Source organism: Podarcis bocagei, assembly GCF_964188305.1.
Source record: "Podarcis bocagei genome assembly, chromosome: 9".
Taxonomy (NCBI): domain Eukaryota; kingdom Metazoa; phylum Chordata; class Lepidosauria; order Squamata; family Lacertidae; genus Podarcis; species Podarcis bocagei.
This window is the reverse complement of record NC_138134.1, coordinates 36,986,423-37,006,192: the sequence shown is the minus strand read 5'-3', so window position 1 is coordinate 37,006,192 and position 19,770 is coordinate 36,986,423.

Genomic DNA, 19,770 nt, shown 5'->3' with positions numbered 1-19,770 from the left:
CTTCAGAACGAATTAAGTTCTTAACCCGAGGTACCACTGTAGTAGAAAGCATAATGTTGAACAGCACCCTATGCATCAGCTGAAACTGGGAAAGATCCCCATGTAATAAATAAAGCACTTTATAAGATTACAGACTACCTGTAACTGGACGAGAAATAGGATGGCCACTGTTTGCGTACTGCAACTAGTTCCTACCACCTTAGATAAAAATTCAGGGGGCCTAGAAAATGCAATATTCAGGTTCAATGAAAAATCACATTTATGCAACAATTACAAAAGACTCTATGATGGGTTGTTTTCCAAACTGCAAATATTCTCAGTTCCCAGCTGTATATTTCACATAACTTTAAAGATATGCTTCGTTTATCACCAAAGTACTACACATTTCATCTGAAAAGAGAAGCGTGTGGCATCTATAATAGTTTAGATGGATAGTTCATAAAATTGAAAGGGGGAAAAATCCACAGTATGGCGTATCCCTGGTGGAGTCATCATTTTAAGGTTTTTTTCTTTTCCCCAAGGATAATCTCTACTGGGGGTGGATGGAATCCTTGTACTTTCTTGAAACATGGATCTATCCATACAAGTCGCTTATGAAAAAAGCCTGTATATTTCATTCCTCATGAGCACAGATGATTCCTGTGGCTGAAAGCTTTATGTATATCACTAAACAGACACTAAAGCCTACTTAATGGTCTGTATCTGAAGGCTTGAGGATGTCAGCTGCTATACTGTCATAATAACTTTCCCATCTAAGATTAGAGCAGCTACATTCCTGTACTGTGCTTTGTGAAAGAAAAAAGAAAAAGCAAGCAAGCAAGAATCACAACAGAGGAATTCTCAGGCTCCATGACTCGGAGCAGCGATATACCCAGATGCTGCTTATGTGGCATATAACCACATAGTTAAATGGGCAGAAAGGGTAGACATTGACAGCCATGGTGCAGAAGGAACCACAGAAATTGCAGCAACAAGACCTCTTCCAATAACCCATGTTACATGGGCAGAGGAAGGGGAGCGGTGGGGGTGGTATGCCCCAGGTGTCACCACTGAGGGGGGGGTGACAAAATGCCAGGTGGCACTCACCGTGGGGCCTGCAGTGCGCCTGAGCCATAGGGTGGCTGAGTGGGACGAGGCAGGCAGACTCCTCAGAGGCCCCGTGGAGCAACCTGCCCTTGCTTGCCCCTCACCGCAGGCGGCTGACCCTGCCCCTGGGCACAGGGCACACGCGCTGCCCCGGGTGTCCGATCAGCTTGCTCCGCCACTGTGCATGGGCCCCTGCTCTGATCTTACTCTGGCTGTGTACACACATTTAAGGCAAAGGCAAAGCCCATTCCACACCCTGCCAAAGAATCGGGGAACTGTCGCTTAAGGGTGCCGGGAATTGCAGGTCTGTGAGCCAAAAGCTAGAGTTTCCCCGATTCTTTGTGAGGGGGTGTACTTTAACTGTACGGTGTATATGCAGCCTCTGTCTTGTCTCCTTCCAGCTGTTCCAGCTTTCTGTGTCATACATGAACATGATTAGCTGTGATTCCTGCAGTGCAGAGGGTTGGACTAGATGGCCCTTGGTTTCCTCACAATTCTATAATTCTGGGAATTTTTCATGTAGAGTTTCGGGTAGCCTGAAGACTTGCAGATTGATGGTCAAGGCTGAGGAATGGCTGGCAGTCTGAGGTGAGTCACAGACAAGTTTTGGAGGGCCCTTGAGCAAGACTCCATGGTTTTCCCTTGCTCTGTGAACCTACGCTTGAGGATACAGTGGTTACATTTGGATTTTTGGTCTCCAGTCACAAAACAGCTGCTGTGGAGCGTGGTATATTACAAATTGGATGCCATTAGGGCATGGTGTAATGCAGAATGAATATTTACTGAGACCTTTCACTAGTGCTATAGGGGGTACTGGCAGGCAAACTGACACCTGTGGATGATATGTTGGCAACTCCTCTAATGGGGTGCTTGGGGTGGATATAGACACGGGGGGGGGGAATGCTATAAATAAATCAGAAATTAAATCGTTATAGCAAAAGAAAGAAATCCCTATGGAAAACCGAGTTTTAAAATTTCCTGCTCTCTGGTGCCATCTGGTGCCCATGTTTATAGCACATTCAAGTCGCTGTTTCTTCACTAATGTAGCTGAGTCCCCTGAATACGCTGATGATTCAGGACATGGTGATGAACCACTTCACCCAAAAGCTTGAAGATTAGGATGACCCGCTGGTAGCTATAAAGGCCCATTATGTACAAGTGTCTGCTTGAACACAGTGTTCAGGCATTGCAGTGTAAAACTGTGGATGGGGAAGGGGTGCACCCACACCCTAAGGGCCCACCACTGACTTATTAGGGTTTATAATAATGAGGAATCTTTCTAAGTGTGTTCAGCTGAACGTGCTTAAAACCCGTCTTCAGTCCTGTGTGATAATTTCATGAAGATATGAAGAGCAACTCAAGTGCCTGAGGATGTTGGATGTGTGCACCCTTGCCCCATGTGTGTTAACTGTTTTGCATGTTCAGGCAAGTGCCTGAACACAGCTATTTTCAGCTTGTTATATAGTGCTAACTCATTGGCTGATGATATGTCTGTGCATGTTCAAATTCTCTGCCTTTGGCTAGTGGAGTTAGGCTGCCCGTAATGGCCATGCAAAAGATGGGAAACTGCATGGAGCTCAGTAGCAGGCCCAAGGCAGAATATCTACTCATCAAAGCAGCACACCCCAAGAGACCAATGTGCAGCTTCATTAAACTCAAAGGGGGATGTTCTTAGAAGATGCAATGTACCCTAGAGTGTGAACTGTTGGCAATTGTTGACTTTTATGCTTTCAAAAGTCACTAGTATCCATCTCTTTTGGTTTTTAATTACCACATTAACCTTTCATCTCTTGACTTTTTAAAAAAGACTTACTAGATCATGTTTCTGGTTATTAACTTCTATCGTGTACAGTAGAACTTTGTCTTATAAGGCTTATTTCTGTTCATAAGTCAGGTAGCTTGCTGCCTTAATATATCATCTTCATTTTCTCCTCTAACTAGGTACATTCTTGCCACTCATATATTCATAAAATATAATTTAAATACGATTCCATTTAGCTCTGGGTTTTTAATGACCTTTCCTACAATACGCTTCACATTCATATTTCTTTTGTCGCAATGACATTTTTCCCGCATAAGCATTGCTACCACAGTAAATAATGGGTAAAGAGACTGAGCTTCCTACAAACTAATCATCAGTGGAGTACTGATTAATTTCTATGGACCACTTATCAAGCAATGACAGAGTATTGCTGGAACAACCACTTTCCACCATACTTCTGTTACCTTGATATAGTGGAGCATATAGACATGTTAAATTTGCAGGTCCCTGCACCCTACCTCAGCCGTGATCCATGATATGGCCACTTAAGACCAATGCGGAATTCTATAACCTAGTTGTAGTATTTGGCTAACAGTGGCCTAAAAGTGTGTGGCTAGATTACGATATGGCAGGCTCACATTTTCAAAATGCCTTTCAACCACTACATCTTCTAAAGTAGGGATGGGGAACCTTTGGCTCTGCAGGTGTTGGGCAGCAGATCCAGCCTCCAAGGAGTACATTGCCTGCTGTTGCTGCAACTGCACTCATCCCTTGTCCCCAGAGTAAATCTTCACTCCCCCTGTGTTCCTGATGTACATCTTTATTCCCCCTCCTTGTTCCTGGTGTAGGTATTCACTCACCCCTTCTTTTCCAGTGGGTGGGAGGCACCATTTTGTAAAGGCTTTGGCCATGGTGGCTGGGACTGATGGGAGCTGGATTCTTGAGGAAAAGTAAGGTAAAGGACCCCTGGATGGTTAAGCCTAGTCAAAGGCGACCATGGGGTGGGATGCTCACCTCGCTTCTCAGGCCGAGGGAGCTGGTGTTTGTCCACAGACAGCTTTTCTAGGTCATGTGGCCAGCATGACCACACTGCTACTGGTACACAGAGCACCATGATGAGTGTCAGAGTGCACTGAAATGGGAGCTCACCCTGTTGCGCAGATTTGAACTGCCGACCTTACGATTGGCAAGCCCAAGAGGCTTGGTAGTTTGGACCACAGTGCCACCTGTGACCCCCTTGGACTCTTGAAACATGGAAGGTCACAGAATCTTCATCCCTGATCTATTGTATTCCATTGCATGTATTCTTCCTTTGGTCTTAAATGAATTATTTTCTCAGATGGTTTTTTAACCAAGTTGTGTCCTTAGGCAAGGTGTGTTATACAGAGAATGTGTGTGGCAGCCACTGTATGCCACAACATGAAATACCTTGTGACTGTTTTATTCGCATTTCCACATGTAAATTCCTAGATTCCAGCAGGCATTTTATCTCCATGCTTTCCTATGTTTATTGACAAGAAAGGTAATTAAAAATGAAGAGGTAGCTTCTGTTCTCATCACATTTTAATGCTATCTCTGGTTTTTTACACAGGAATTTGAAAGATCTATGTTATAAAGTTTTATGATTTACAAGCAGAAAAAAATGGAGTACTATTCCAAATGGGTTTGGTAAATTCTGAATTCCTATGGAAAGGAATGGTCAGTGGATTGCCGGTGCCTTGTAATATAGGTGCAATCTGCTTTCTGGATTATATGGAGACATTATTTTCTGTATACTAAAGAAAGGGTATGCTTTTATTTCATAACGAATACAAAATGAACTGAATGGAGTTCAATTTTCACAAAATTAAAACCAAGATTATGAATAGGATTCATTTCTCTCTCTCTCTCTCTCTCTCTCTCTCTCTCTCTCTCTCTCTCATAATGCCTTTGTATCCATTCACTACTCCACATATGTGAATGGGATTACCATATCTATGATCTTCTTGCCTGCCTCCATTCAGTTGCCATTTTCTTTTTCCAGAATGCTTTTTGTGTAACATTCTGGGACATTTGGGAAGGTGGAAGGAAAATGACATTGGTTCCCCCAAAAATGGTGGCTGCCAGACAGTCAGCTATTCTTTTTGTGGCAGCTACCAGTTTTTGCCCAAAAATAATGCAATAGGTAGAGCATTCTGGGAAAATAATATGGTGGCTTTCAGGAGGCAGCTGCAGAGGTGTGTTCCAGTGTTGTGAACTACCACAAGCAGCAGCAAAACCAAAAGTTTAGAAGAAAAAACGGTCACAAAAATGAATGCAAGCAATGAAACAAATGGTTCATTTTCCTCCCTTGCCAGTACTGAGCCTGACTAGGGGAATTCTCTTCATTACTAGTAATAACACTAAAAATGCACCATACATTTATAAATGATCATTAGAAACAGACTATGCAACCTGGATGACCAAATTGTTGTGAAGTGTTCTGAATTTATAAAGTTCAATACATGACTTTTAGATTGCTGAATTTAAGAGAGAGAATGTAATCCTTATCAGAAATGCTATAATTATGTGGCTACAAGATTTGGGAGTAAAAATCAACGACAGAGCTCAGCCCATGTTTCTAGTTTACACTGCAAATTGACCAGCTGACAAAAGCTAAAACGAAGTAAACACATGCAACATTGCAGTACTTTAGCAAAAAGGAGAAGATGAACTACATAATAGAAATAGAGTGAAACAGGTGTTTATGGGAGAAAATAATAGCTATTAAAGCTAGCTCTTCCTACCACGTCTCATTAAACCAATCAATGTCTTTGCAGGCACTAAGACTCTCCATATATATGGTCATTATTTGTAAGCATGTGAGAGTTGTTTTTTCTGTATTGGATTTCATGCAAAAGCAGAAAATCACAATAATATAAGTATAGCCCTTCTAGATTAGAATAAGAATTCTCCTTCAGTGGAGATGTCATGGTTCCACCAATAGTCAGTGGGATAGGTTGTCATTTTTCAATTTTTTTGGACAACATTATCTGGTATTTAAAAGTGTACTGGCTCTAAACATGGATACTCCATTAAGCTACTGATTGATATAGACAAATGCATAGAAGATATACCTACCATTAAATCTACCAAGTGATGGAGTGTGAATTGGAGTATTTCATTTGTCCCTTTGAAAAATTGTGGTCTAATGCTACATTACAGAAGGGGTATAAAAGATTAGCATTCAAGTGGAATGAGATAAGTGAAGGCTGATAATGGTCCTGTACAATGTAATAGTGCCAATGCAATGATAGTAATCTCAGGAAAAGAAAGAAATGGCCAAAGATTAGAAAAGCTTCTGAAATTCTTCTTCATCATCATGATCATCATGATCATCATCAAATTTCTCTACCTCCCTCCATCCAAAGATCAAGGATGGTTTACAATATAAAAACACAAAAATACAAACATAATAGAAAACAAAAACATTAACTCCCTTCCCCCCAGTTTAAAACGCCATATATTGTTTAATTAGCCAAAGGCCTGGGAGAAGAGGAATGTTTTTTTTCCAGATGCCTAAATATATCTAAAGAAGGCAGCCAGTGAGCCTCACTGGGGAGAACTTTCCATACCTGGAATGCCAAGATCTGAATTCCTTCGTCTTCTACTTTCTTTAGTAAAAGGAAATGTTGCAAGCCCTCAATTGTTCAAATTATATACCTCTGAATTCTGTAGAGTGATGCTCATGTATAGTTTGGCTCAGCTTTCAGTATATTCATGCCTTTCCCTCCATCCCACAATATCAAAGTGAATTTGCACTTTGATAATACACTGACAAAATAAGTACTGATGTGATAACTGGTTGCACCAAGGTTCTTTTTGTGTAGTATTTTTCTAATAAATAAACTGTTTGTGGCAAAATGAGGCAAAAGCAACATGCATGCACTCAAGATGTGGTCAAGAACTTGAAACAGCCTGGAAGAAGAATGAGCCCAAGAGAATATGGCACAGCTCCAATCCAAAAGTACCAGAAATTATCCACATATGTTTCTGGAAGTTTCAAAGAAAGCTAGAAGATTGTTGTCGTGGAGGACATCCAAGGTGTTTAGCTTTGTTAGCATTCTGAAAAACAGCATAACAGTGCTACTCTTTTGAAAGCTATTTGGGAGAAACAAGCCTTAGTAACCATAGACAAGGATAATTAGTTTGCTTTTATTAGAATAATTGAATTAATGAATAAACTTGAGTATTTATTTTGCTTTGTATTCAAGAAATTAAGCAGTCTTCTACCTCCCGTTGATTGGAAATTAGATCTCAATTGGCAGCATGTGCATGTATTTCTGATAAAAATATTAATAAGAGATTAGACACCTATTGACTTCCATGTCAACAGAGGAACTCAAGATTCTACCTTTCATGTTGCTTGGCACAACATGGCAAAACCCACCTGATGCTTGCAACACATTCACATAGCTTTCTTTGAACGTGTTTCCTACAATGGCAGGGGGCTGGACTAAATTATCTTTGATGTCTCTTCCAATTGATACTATCATTCTATTTTCTCTCCTCCTAGTGCTCTCTAGATGCCCCTGAGGACCCATCCACATAGATAATTTATTCTATAAACTAGCTCTCTATTAATACAACCACCATTCTTGGGTGGGCTATTTCTATGATTGCAGCTACAATAAAAGAAATTGCTGCCAAAAAACAGCAGCTTTATGGTTCTTACAATACATTCTCTGCATGAATGAATAAATCTCCAGGGATCGTCTGAGAACAATGCATCATGAGAGAATTGTAAATTGCATAAGCTGGACTTTTGAGAATGACTGGAGTGATGGCTGTGTTTCCTTTGTATGCAATCTGAACTTAAGGAAAACCTGACATAGCACCAGGGAAAGATGGGGATCTCTGATGGTGCTTAAAAGTTCATGCCACTTGGGGCTGGGATCCACAAATAACATAGTGCATACTTCTATTAAGGCATCTCATAAACTAGTTCAATAGGACTGTGTTAACATAAATGTGATATGCCAGTTTTGGTACACAGTGGCTAACCGTTTAAACCTGCACATCTACTCAAATGTAAGCCACATTGAGTTCCACAGGGTTTAGTTCTGAGTAGATGTGTGTAGAGTTGCACTGTACTAGTATGAGCAGAGGGATATAGAGAACCTGTGCCCCGGCAGGCATTGTAGGAACTCAGTTGTGGGCCAAGACCCTGTGACCCCCCACAGTTCCCTAAGGAGTGAATAACCAGACAAGACAACAGCATATAGTTTATGGGTTCAAATAGGCCACAATATTTATTGGGTCCCCATTGCACACCCATTGTGGGGAGTGCTATGGCCCTAGCCCCCACCTGGGCACCAGACAGAAGCTACTCCTCCCAGATCCCTTTAACAAGATACCCTTAACCAAGGAGGGGCAAGCAGAGGCTACAACCTCCCCTGCAGCCAAGACAAAGTCCTACCCAATGCCTAACTGCCCGCCATTGAAGAAGAGCGGACATCCCATCAGCTCTATTCAACATGGGTTATGCTCAGGAATGATGTCCAACAACATCTGGACGGCCACAGGTTCCTCATCCTTAGTGTAAGTCTCACATCAGCCTTAAACTCATCTGAAGGCCTTAGGTAAATCATATCCTCTCACCTCTCTGTAACACGTGAATCATAATGTTTGCCTTTTTTATAATGTCCCTTTCATCATTACCTGCAACGATGCCTAGAAACCAATACATAGATATTAAGTACAATAGCCCAAGCCAGTTATTTTTGTTTCGTTTTTTATTGCAAACAAATGCACATGTTGCTCATTAAATAATCAGATGAAAGCAGATTCTGATGCTCCTTCATCTCAATGCATCACATGTGTTTGCAAGCAACTAAGCTACCGAAGCTAAGCAATAGCTGGAATCACTAATTAGTTCACATGCAAAATTCTACAGTAGCAAACAGTCCTTTATCCCTGGGTGAATAGTCAAATAGAAGTACTCTATTTCTGATCACTCAATCCTTTCTTCCCCTTCAAAAAGAAATCTTTACGCCTTCCAAAAAATGGCCTAGAACTATAATTCCTAGCTCTGCTGGATATCAAAATCCATCAACTTAACAGCGATAACTAGCTTTATATCTTCCTACAATAGTTTAACACCCTCAGACATTAACCCCTCAGTTGTCTGGGAGCTGTTAGCCCCACTTCTTTAGAACAGCTTCATGCATTGCTTAGAAGCATTAAGAAACAGCCCCATTGCCAGATACAGATTAAATGCATCGTGCTGTGAAGGGAGAAGTGCAGGTTCCCTTTGTGCACTACACTGGCAGCACAGAGTGTGTTGCCTTGTCTTTGTAATATGTGATGCTTTGCTTGCAGATAGAGCGATGGGTATGACATTAAAGCCTGACCCCCAAAGTCCCTGCTTCAGTCTCACCTTTGTCATGAACTCACTTTAGGGAAACTTCTGTCAGCTTCAGCCTCTTCATCTGCAATGCAGGGATAACACCACTGACCTGCCTTTGGTTATAGGGATTACTGAGATTATGTACGTAAAGCTCTTTAAACACTCTGAAAGGTGCTTGCTATAATGTCCTGTCTAAACTTGATGTAAACTTCTATGGCCATATGAGCACCGCATATTGCAATGTATGTTGCATTGCTTCTCCAACTAGTCTTGCGTGGCTGGTCTTAAAGAGATGGGGGCAAAATATACGACACTGCCCAGCAGTAATGTACAAAGAGGGATACCTGAAATTAAAACTACAGGAAGTTTCAAAGTCATGTTTTCCTCTTTAATTGTATATCTGCTGCTGCTGAAGTGTTACTGGGGATGCTTTCAAAATTCTTCTTGTCTAGATTCCTCCCAAGATTATGGAGTTATTAATTCTGTGGATAGATAGATAGATGATAGATAGATAGATATAGGTGATAGATAGATAGATAGATAGATAGATAGATAGATAGATAGATGATAGATAGATAGATGACAGATAGATAGATGATAGATGACCACAGAATTAATAATACCAGTGTATTAAGAATTCTCCATTGTTCCATTTTTGTTTTTGTACAGGGCACTGTAGATATATGGTTTTGCTGCATCCTTCATTTGTGGCTTTTCATCCTCTAATATGTTACTCTGGTGCAAGCATGCTCCACCACCACTCTGATGTTGTACCCTCCCCAGTTTCCCAAATGGAAGTCTGGACAGTGGGGGGAAGGGGGGCTGAGGCAAGAGGATTCAGCAAACCAAGAGGTTGTTAGATTCCAAATTCTATCCATCCCAGCTAGCAAGGCCAATGGTCAAGGGTGAGGGTAGTTATAGCCCAGCAATACCTGGAGGGCTCCAGGTTCCCCATTCCTGGCCTACTAGATTCTACTGATAATAGTCAGATGATCAGAAGCATCCATTGCTATTGCAGAACCAGGGAGGTGAAGTTCTCAGAGTGTCCCAACCCAACACATGCAATATTTATTCTTCAGTTTTGTATATTTATACACTTAAGTTTATCTAAGGCCCACTCCAAGCTCAAAGCTGGGGGCTATAGAAGGAAGAAGTACCTGCGTTGCTCCTCCTTTCTGGATTCAGAGATATGGGGTGGAATTGAGGACGATTCTTTTCCATCCTGTTGAAGTCAGATAGCAATGGTGCACACCCCGTCTCTTTCTGGTGTTTAGTCGGTGTGAGGAATACTTGGTGTCACTGATGAATTGCATGAAGAGGAATAGAATGGGTGGACAGATCAGAGCATGCAACACACAACCACCCAGAGAAACTGTAGAAAGAAAAGGAGTGAAGTGGGCAATGGAAGTACAGAGAGAAAAGAGTAGGTAATGGGGTAATAATAGGAAAGGGGTAACATGGAGGTATAGAGACAGCTGTGGAGTGAAAAAAATGGGATAGTTGAGAGACACGGTGAGATAGGGAGGTGCCGCTGAGGGTGCTGTTGGTTGGAGAACAGAAAAGAGGGGTGCAGATATGTGGTCACACACACATACAAAGCACTTGAAGTTGCGAAGAGAAGTGTATTAACAACACTGAGGTAAAATTGTAATAAAAAAGTTTTCTCCATTGTTAACAATGTAGCCTCCTTGAATCGTTAACTCAGCAGATGAGCACTGAAGTTTAGTCCTATATATTAGCAACAATATGTAACAGCTCAAAACACTGATACTTCAATAAGATCGATAGCAGTCTAGATAGCTGTCTGGATAATGGGATCCACAGTGGAAGATCATAGATACAGAAGAGGAAATTTGCAAGTGAACACATAATAACTGCGCTATCCAGCAAATAGCTGGAATTGAAGGCAGACATTTGCTCATTAAATAATAATCACCAAGTCTGAGACTGAGCCACAACACTTAAATGAGAGGACAAATAGGAGTCAGAGGAGTAGAGTGTAGAGCTGGGAGTGAGAAACCATGAAAAATTTAAAACTTGGTAAAATCCCCAATAACTATAAGAAAAAACCCTTTATTTGTTTGCATATTAGATTATGTTGTGTTCTCTGTCTCAGAATAATTGTATTTTTCCCTTTTGCCTGAATGCTTTAAACTATTAATGCTGATTTTTCTTATTCAGTTTATAACAATCAATGCTTCAAGCATGTCACAAAGCCACTTAATTGGACTGACACCATTTCCAAAGATTTGTCATCAATCACAATTTAAGGTACAATGTATAATGGTTCTCTCTATATCTATCTATCTATCTATTTATCTATCATCTATCTATCTATCTATCTATCTATCTATCTATCTATCTATCTATATGAGAGAGAGTAGTGAGAGAGAGAGAAATACTGCTATTCATTCTCAAATGTAGCACAATTAAATAATTTCTGACTTTTAATTTTGGAATTTATTAATTTAAATGTAGAAACTACTCTAAGTCAGAAAAATAAAACAAACAAAAAACACGAAAGATAAAATTTGGATTATAAGATACTTCGAAAATATGCTTGTTCCGAAAGATCTTGCTTATTTTATTACATTATTTATTACATAATGCTAGTTAAAATATAAAATTCTTCCATGGCCCCAAAGGGTTTCTTTGGTTAATCTTGAGAAAGAAGCGACTCCTTATTTTAGGCAAGCCCCTGCCCAATTTGGGGCAGTCAGACCACATATCCTTACTTATGATACCATCATATAGACCTCTCGTACACAGAATTAGACCATCAACTAGAGAGATACGAGTGTGGCCAGTAGGTGCATCTGAGCAACTCCAAGACTGCTTTCGGAGCACCGAGTGGTCGCTTTTTGAGGAGAATAATGTGGACACATATGCTTCAACAGTACTGTTTTACGTTAAAAGCTGCATTGATGTTGTCACTACCACCAAACAAATACGGGTGTTCCCTAACAACAAGCCCTGGCTAAACAGGGATGTGTATCTTCTGTTAAAGGCAAGAAATGCTGCTTTTCACTCTGGTGATGCGCAGCAGTATAGAGAAGCTAGAGCCAAATTGAAAAAGGGTATTAGGAACGCCAAAGCTATGTACTGCCGGAGGATCGAAAAACATTTTGAGAGCTCCGACCCTCGTCGAGTATGGCAAGGCTTGAGACAAATTACAGGGCAAAATACTAAAAACGAATTGGCTAGCAGCAGTGCGCACCTGGCTGATCAACTGAATCAATTTTTTAGCCGCTTTGAGGAGGGAACCGGAACTATCGTCACTACAGCATTGGCCACCAGCACATCATCAGAAACTACTACTGATAGACAACCACTTTTATTACAGACCTGTGACGTACAACGTGCCTTTCGGAGCATTAACATCAGGAAGGCAGCTGGACCGGATGGAATCATGGGACGGGCTATTAGGGACTGTGCTGCAGAATTAGCCGGCGTATTTACGGACATTTTCAACCTATCCCTGTTGCAGGGTTATGTCCCTACCTGCCTGAAGACATCGATTATAGTGCCAGTCCCCAAGCAGTCAGTGGTGGTATCTCTCAATGATTATAGACCAATAGCCTTAACATCTGTTGTTATGAAATGTTTTGAGAGATTGGTGCTAGATTATATTAAGGCTAGTCTTCCATCCACTTTAGACCCGTTCCAGTTTGCATACAGAAGAAACAGATCTACTGATGATGCTATTTCCATCGCCGTCCATACTGTATTGAGTCATCTAGAACGACAGGGAACCTACGCAAGGCTGTTGTTTGTGGACTACAGTTCTGCCTTCAATACAATTCTGCCAGACAGGTTATTTCTTAAAATGACCAACTTGGGTATACATCAGAAGATCTGTCTCTGGGTAAGGAATTTCCTGACTGATAGGCCGCAGACAGTGAGAATGGGACCTTACTATTCTTCTACTCTAGTATTAAGCACAGGAGCCCCTCAGGGATGCGTGCTAAGTCCCTTTCTCTATTCTCTGTACACATTTGATTGCACCCCACTGTATAAGTCCAACACAATCATCAAATTTGCGGATGATACAACAGTGGTGGGGCTCATCAGTGAGAACGATGAGACTGCTTATAGGAAAGAAGTACAGGGGTTAATGCAATGGTGTAAAGAAAATAATCTTATGCTTAACACCAAAAAAACCAAAGAACTCATAATTGACTTTAGGAGAAAGAAAAGTGTATTGTTACCATTGCACATAAATGGCGAGGAAGTGGAGAGGGTTGGTAGTTTTAAATACCTGGGCATTTATATCTCGGAGGACCTCTCATGGACTGCAAATGTTAATATGGTTGTGAGGAAGGTGCAGGGGAGGTTGTATTTCCTGAGAATGCTCAGGGGACTGAATCTATCCCAGCACCTACTCCTGTCCTATTATCATAGTACCATCGAGAGTGTCCTAACCTATAGTATATTATCGTGGTATGGGAGCAGCTCTGAAACGGATAAAAAAGCTTTACAGCGAACAATTAAAATTGCCCAGAACGTTATTGGGCTCCGACTACCAACCCTGGATGAGATCTTCACGTCTCGCATCTTGAAGAAGTCACATAATATTCTGAGAGATCCCACCCACCCTGCTCACAACTTCTTTGAACTATTGCCTTCGGGCAGAAGATATAGGACAATGAAAACACGAACCACACGCCTTCTGAATAGTTTCTATCCAAGAGCTCTGATTGCACTAAATAATGATCTCAGGGCCAGTTGCAAGGTTTAGTAAGTAGGGAGTGGAAGGAATGAGATAGGTTTTAGGTTATGTTATGTTTTTAATAGGTCATGCTATATTCTGGATTATGTATGTTTTATAGATTATGTCTAAATAGATGAGAGTTCGGAGATACGTGCAAATGTATATGTGAACCCGGTCTTTGGGTGGGTGTTTGATTTTCGTTGTTGTGTATACTGTGTATATACGGACAATGACAATAAATTTATCTAAATCTAAATCTAAATAACTTTGGATTCCCACCAAAATTCTGAAATTTGAAATGAAACAAGGTGAGACCTCTGTTGCAATTTTGCAGAATCTGTAGAAATGTTGATGGAAAATAAAAGGATTTCAATTTGATGTGCTAGAGTTTTCAAGACAAGAACTGGCTGTCCTTCAAAACAGTAGGAAGCCACAAGGAAATAGAAAAAGTTGTGCTGGGAAAATATGTCAACACAACTACCACTACAAACTCACATATCCCTTATATTTCTAAAGGTGTGGGATGCTGTACACCAGTACACCAGAGAGAGTCGACAAGGGCCATGGAGAGCTTTCCAGGAACACTTAACAGTGGTGAAGGTACCATTTGCAGTGGTTGAGCACTCGGAACCACATTCAGTCTTCCCTGGAATTTCCTACCAAAATGTTGAATTTTCATGAGGACCTTTTTATTTAGAGAGAGAGAGAGAGAGAAATTGAAAATGTGGATAATGAATTAAATATTGGAAAAGTGAAAAATCAAAATTGACAGATTTGCCCAACCCTACCCCCATTTATGTTTCCCCTCAACAGGTAAAAGAACACAAAGCTCTCTCTCTCTCTCTCTCTCTCTCCCACACACATAGAGATCTGGTTAAAACGTGGATCCAAAAAAATTAAAATAGATCTTTTGGATTTACATGGTTTTACATGGATCCTGTCCCCACAAGTCAATATCAAATTAAAGCTTATATTGGTGCACTGTGAAGTAGAGATCCAGAGCTTGCAAGCACCTCAAAAACATTGACCCCAGGTACAGTTCCTCATGGATCTTTATGATTTTCACACATGATGACAACAAAACTATGTTGGGTAGAAAATACTAAGCAGATACCATACAAAACATTACCCAAACCACTTGACATTATCTAAACTGTCTTGAGGGTAAGCTAAGAAGGATTTAGCCCTGTGTCCTTTGGAAGTTTCACTTCTGAATTCAGAATGGAAATTATTCCATTCTGCCCCAGTGCTCTTGAAGGTATGCATCTCACTGCTCTTGTGAAAAATGAAATCAACTTCAGATTGCATCAACAACCCAAGGAGGAGCAAACCCTGGAGCAATGCAAATGGGCTGAACAGCTGGTAAGTGCTTTATTACAACAACTAAAAGCCGTGGCATAGCTTTCTTTTCTCTGAAAGACTAGTATTTAAAGTACTGCAGGGAACATCTTAGAAATGCTTCATAGAAAATATCGTTATGCTGAAGTTCTCATTACTACCTGTGAGGGCTGCTTTGATTTGGCTCTGCCAAAGTACTGTAGAATGCGATCATGTTGGGGTTTTTGTAACAAATTATCTCTATCCAGCCAATTAGAATGAGAGAAACAATATAGCCAGAGCATTAAAAAATAAATAAATAGCTGACTGGCTAATTTAGGCCCATTACATAATTCCCCTTTTATTCTACCACAATGACCCCCTGTAGCTAACATTATGTCTCTAGCATGTTAGTCTGCTGCATTAAATATCCTGAAGCCCCTTTTTGGACCCCCCAATAGCTCTTTTTTCCAGTTGCACCTGCAAAATGACCCTATCATCTGGAGATGAGTTGCAAACTACCATGTGCTACTCCTTAAGTACTTTCTGTTGCCTGTGAACATAGGAGTAGGAGAATACTGTGATTACAAAATGCCAACACAGGTCTCTTAAGAACTACCCACACCAGACTAACTGTACCTCCTTTCCTGATCAATTTAAAAACTTATCAGGAGAATATTATGGACCTAGTTTATCTTGATTTCAGCAAGGCTTTTGACAAGGTCCCTGTGATATTTTTTGCTGGGTAGCTGATAAAACGTTGATAGATCATATCCAACAATGATAATGAACAGCTCCTCACCAGTAAGAGAAGTGACTAGCGGTGTGGCCCTGATGTTGTTTAACATCTTTATAAATTGTTTGGAAGAAGAAGCCGAGAGGATGCTCATGAAACATGGTTATGACACCAAACAAAGCTAATACCTTAGAGGACAGAAAGAAGATTCAAGATGATATTGGAAGATGGATTACTAGTAGCCAAAACTAACAACGACAACAAAGAATTTCAACAGAGATTAATGTAAAGTTGAGCATGTAGATAGGAAGAGTCAGATGCAAGAGTCAGAGTCAGATAGGCATAGCTGTCGAGTGTCCCTTATTTGAAGGGACAGTCCCTTATTCCAGCGCCATGTCCCACTGCTGTCCCTTATTGATGGATGTCCCTTAAATGTCCCTTGAATGATGTCCCTTAAATTTCAAAGGAAGCAGCTCCTTTCCCTCCCTCCCTGCCGGCCAGGGAGGAGGGAGGCTCCATCTGTGTTGCTTTGCTGTGTTGCTCACCCAATAAGAAGTCTAAGAACGACTGGGGGTGGAGCTTGCATGCCTTGTGTGTGGCTAGTTAATGCAAGCGGAGGGGTTTTTTGAATGCTGGACGCCATTTTGTTGCACGTGCTGCTGCAAACTTTGCAGTGCAAAGCCAGGCCGGGGAGCCATCTTAAGTTGAGGCTGCATAGGCCTTGTGGTGCATGTGATTCAGCTTCTATTCAGTTGAACCTCTGGTTACAAAGTTGGTTGGTCAGTGTTCTCGAAGCTACCAGCATGAGTTTGACGAGACTGCAGGAGAACAGGAAGACTGGAGTGCCTAGAACAGGTGAGGCTGCAGTTCCCTTATTTTCAAGGCTTCTGGTCCCTTATTTTCAAGGCTGCTGGTCCCTTATTTTCAAATCTGTAAGTTGACAGCTATGGTCAGATAGGGGACATCTAGCCTGGCAACAATACATGTAAAAAAAACCTGATTTAGGGATTTTAGCAGACCACAAGCTCAACGAGAGTCAGCAGTGTGATGTGGCAGCAAATGGGAAGGGGGAGGCAAAAGCAATTCTAGCTGCATCAACAGAAGTATTGTCTCCAGGCCATGAGAAATTATGGTAGTACTTTATGCTGCTTTGGTCACCTGCAGTGCTGCAGATTCTGAGAATCACAGCTTAAGAACGATAACAGTGAACTGGAATGCAGTGCCAAACATGGTGAGGAGCCTGGAAACCGATAAACAAAAGTTATAGGAGCTGGATATTTTTAGCCTTGAGAAGAGCTCTCTTCAAATATTTTAAGGGCTATCACATAGATGATGGAGCAACACTATTTTCTGTTGCTTCAAAAGCAGGACCCAAACCAACTTGTTCAAGTGATAAAAAGAACTTAAGGCTGAACATTAGGAAGAACTTCCAGATGGTATGAGCTGTCTGACAGTGGGACAAATTGCCTCAGAAGGTGGTAGATTCTCTATCATGAGAGGTTTTTAAGCAGAGGCTGAATAACTACCGAAACTGGAGTGTGAGTCAAAGCAGACAGACCACAGCGTCTCAGAACAGTTAAAGCTGCTTCATGAGGTGACTACTACAACTATAAATGCAGGGGAGATTGGTCCATTAGGGCAAGTGTGGCACTATCCCACCAGCCACCATTTGCCCTCACCCAACCTACATTTGCCATCTTGCTTACCAGCAGTTCAGGATGTGGCCCTGGCTGTCAGCTTCCTTCTCCTTGGCTGCAGTTTTGCCCTCACAGAACTCAGCAGAAGGATTGGGGGGAAATTAGAATTAGTTGGCTCCAATGATCATTGCTCTGTCTCTGCCTGTTACTTGCTCTAGTGCCACCTACCATTAGCCTCCTTGTCTTCCACACCAGCCACCACTGTACAAATGTATTCCTGGGACCGGTGCATAGTCTTGTCACTACATGTTTACCTGGAAAACCATTATTAGTATTTTCTTTCTGAATTAAAGCAGCTGAACAGAGATATCTGCTTCAGCTAGTTTCAATTTTAGTTGCCCTTTCTGCAGCAAGAAAGCATTGTTTGGCTACTGAATGAAAACCTATTTGCTTTTGTCTGAAACCTTTATGATTGCCTATGAGTTTTCCTTCTTAGTCTTGAAATTTCAAGTTCTCTGGAGACACTTGTGCCTCTTCCTTCTCTAGGAGATGAAATCTATTAGAGTCTGGTGTTGTGAATCTATGTTCTGCCTCTAAAGTTTACCCACTTTAAATTATTTGTCACTGGGTTGTGGTGGAAATGTAACCTGAGGATTTTTTTAAAAAATGCTCATTAAAAATAAAAATAAAAATTTAAAAAATTATATAGCATTAAAAATGTAAAATGGTATGAAAAAATAAAACTTTAACTATTCCAGCCATGGCCACCTAGAGAAGTTTAAAAATAAATCCACATAATTAAAAGAAAGAGAATTCAAGAAAGTATAAATGGAACCCAGAGAACTCAACAAAGGGAGCACCGCCTAATCCCCGTACTGCAGTTTAAACTGCCAACCACCATTCTTGTAGAAACTTCAGATAAGCCTTAAGGCTTAGATTATCTCTGAACGCACAGCTGCTGCAGCAAAACAGAATCCCAAAGGATTTCAAATGAAGGCCGTTCCTTGCTCTCCTGTGCAAGTTTTCTTTGGAAGTAATAAAGAGGGTGGAGTCACATAAGCTGCAGGCACAATAGGGAAGTCCTGACCAGGATCAAAGCTGTTTTGTGGATCTTCTCCAGAAAAAAACCTGCAAATCTCAACATTTGTGCTCTGTGTGTCGTGATTATTTGTCGCAGTCTTTGTGGTACAGGTGACAAGCCACAGGATGAGAGCCCTTTGGTTCTTGCCCTTCAGCTCATGTGAAGGATTAATATCTCTGGCAAGGTATCTGGCTTTATATACCTGGGTGGGACACAGCACAAGAACTGCAGTAGAAGATTGAAATGTAACCACTCCCTCCCTCCTTCTCCAGCCTTAACAATCTGTACTGTGAATTCTGTGGAAATGTAAAGCAGGAAGGAACTGATCCAATAAAACAGGTGTGAGGAACCTTTGGCCCTCCAAATGTTACTGAGCTACAACTCTCAGCAGCTGTATGGCCATTAGGAACAATAGGAGTTTGAGTTCAGCAACTTCTGGATAGTGAATAAATCATGACCTGCTGTCAGGGACTGGGCAGAGGAGGAATGGTGGAGACCGCCTCCCCAGCCTGACCCTTCCAGAGAAGCAGAAGACAGTTCAGAATCACAACAGGGGTTTGAGGGAGGTCACAGCTCAGAGGAAGATGAGGGGGAAAGTTGGGAAATAATCGGAGAGGAGGAGCAGGCAGAACTGGAGCAGCAGCTGGCTGACACATTGTCACTAGAAAGCATTCCAGACCCACCATCTCCCAGAACCTGGCGAGCCTTAAAAGTAGGAGAGCAAAGAGCTCAAAGACAGATGGCACTAAGTGGTACCCATAGAGAAGGTGATGCTGATGACAAATGAGGAAGTGGGAGAGAAGGGGGTTGGGGAATGTTCCAAGCCTCTCTCTGTAAATATTGAATAAAAAGCAGATGGTAAGAACTTGTCCTTGTTTTTGTATGTTCCTGGCAACTGGCTGTGGGAGTTGCTTACAGCCACCTGACACATGCTTATTTTGTATGGATTTTATGGTTTGTTTTTTTTTATTTCTAATGCAGGCAGCAGCAACTGTCTATACTGATTATTTTATTATTCCAAATAGACATTTTTGCTTGTTCTGTCCTACCTCTTCCTAAAATGCATTAACTCC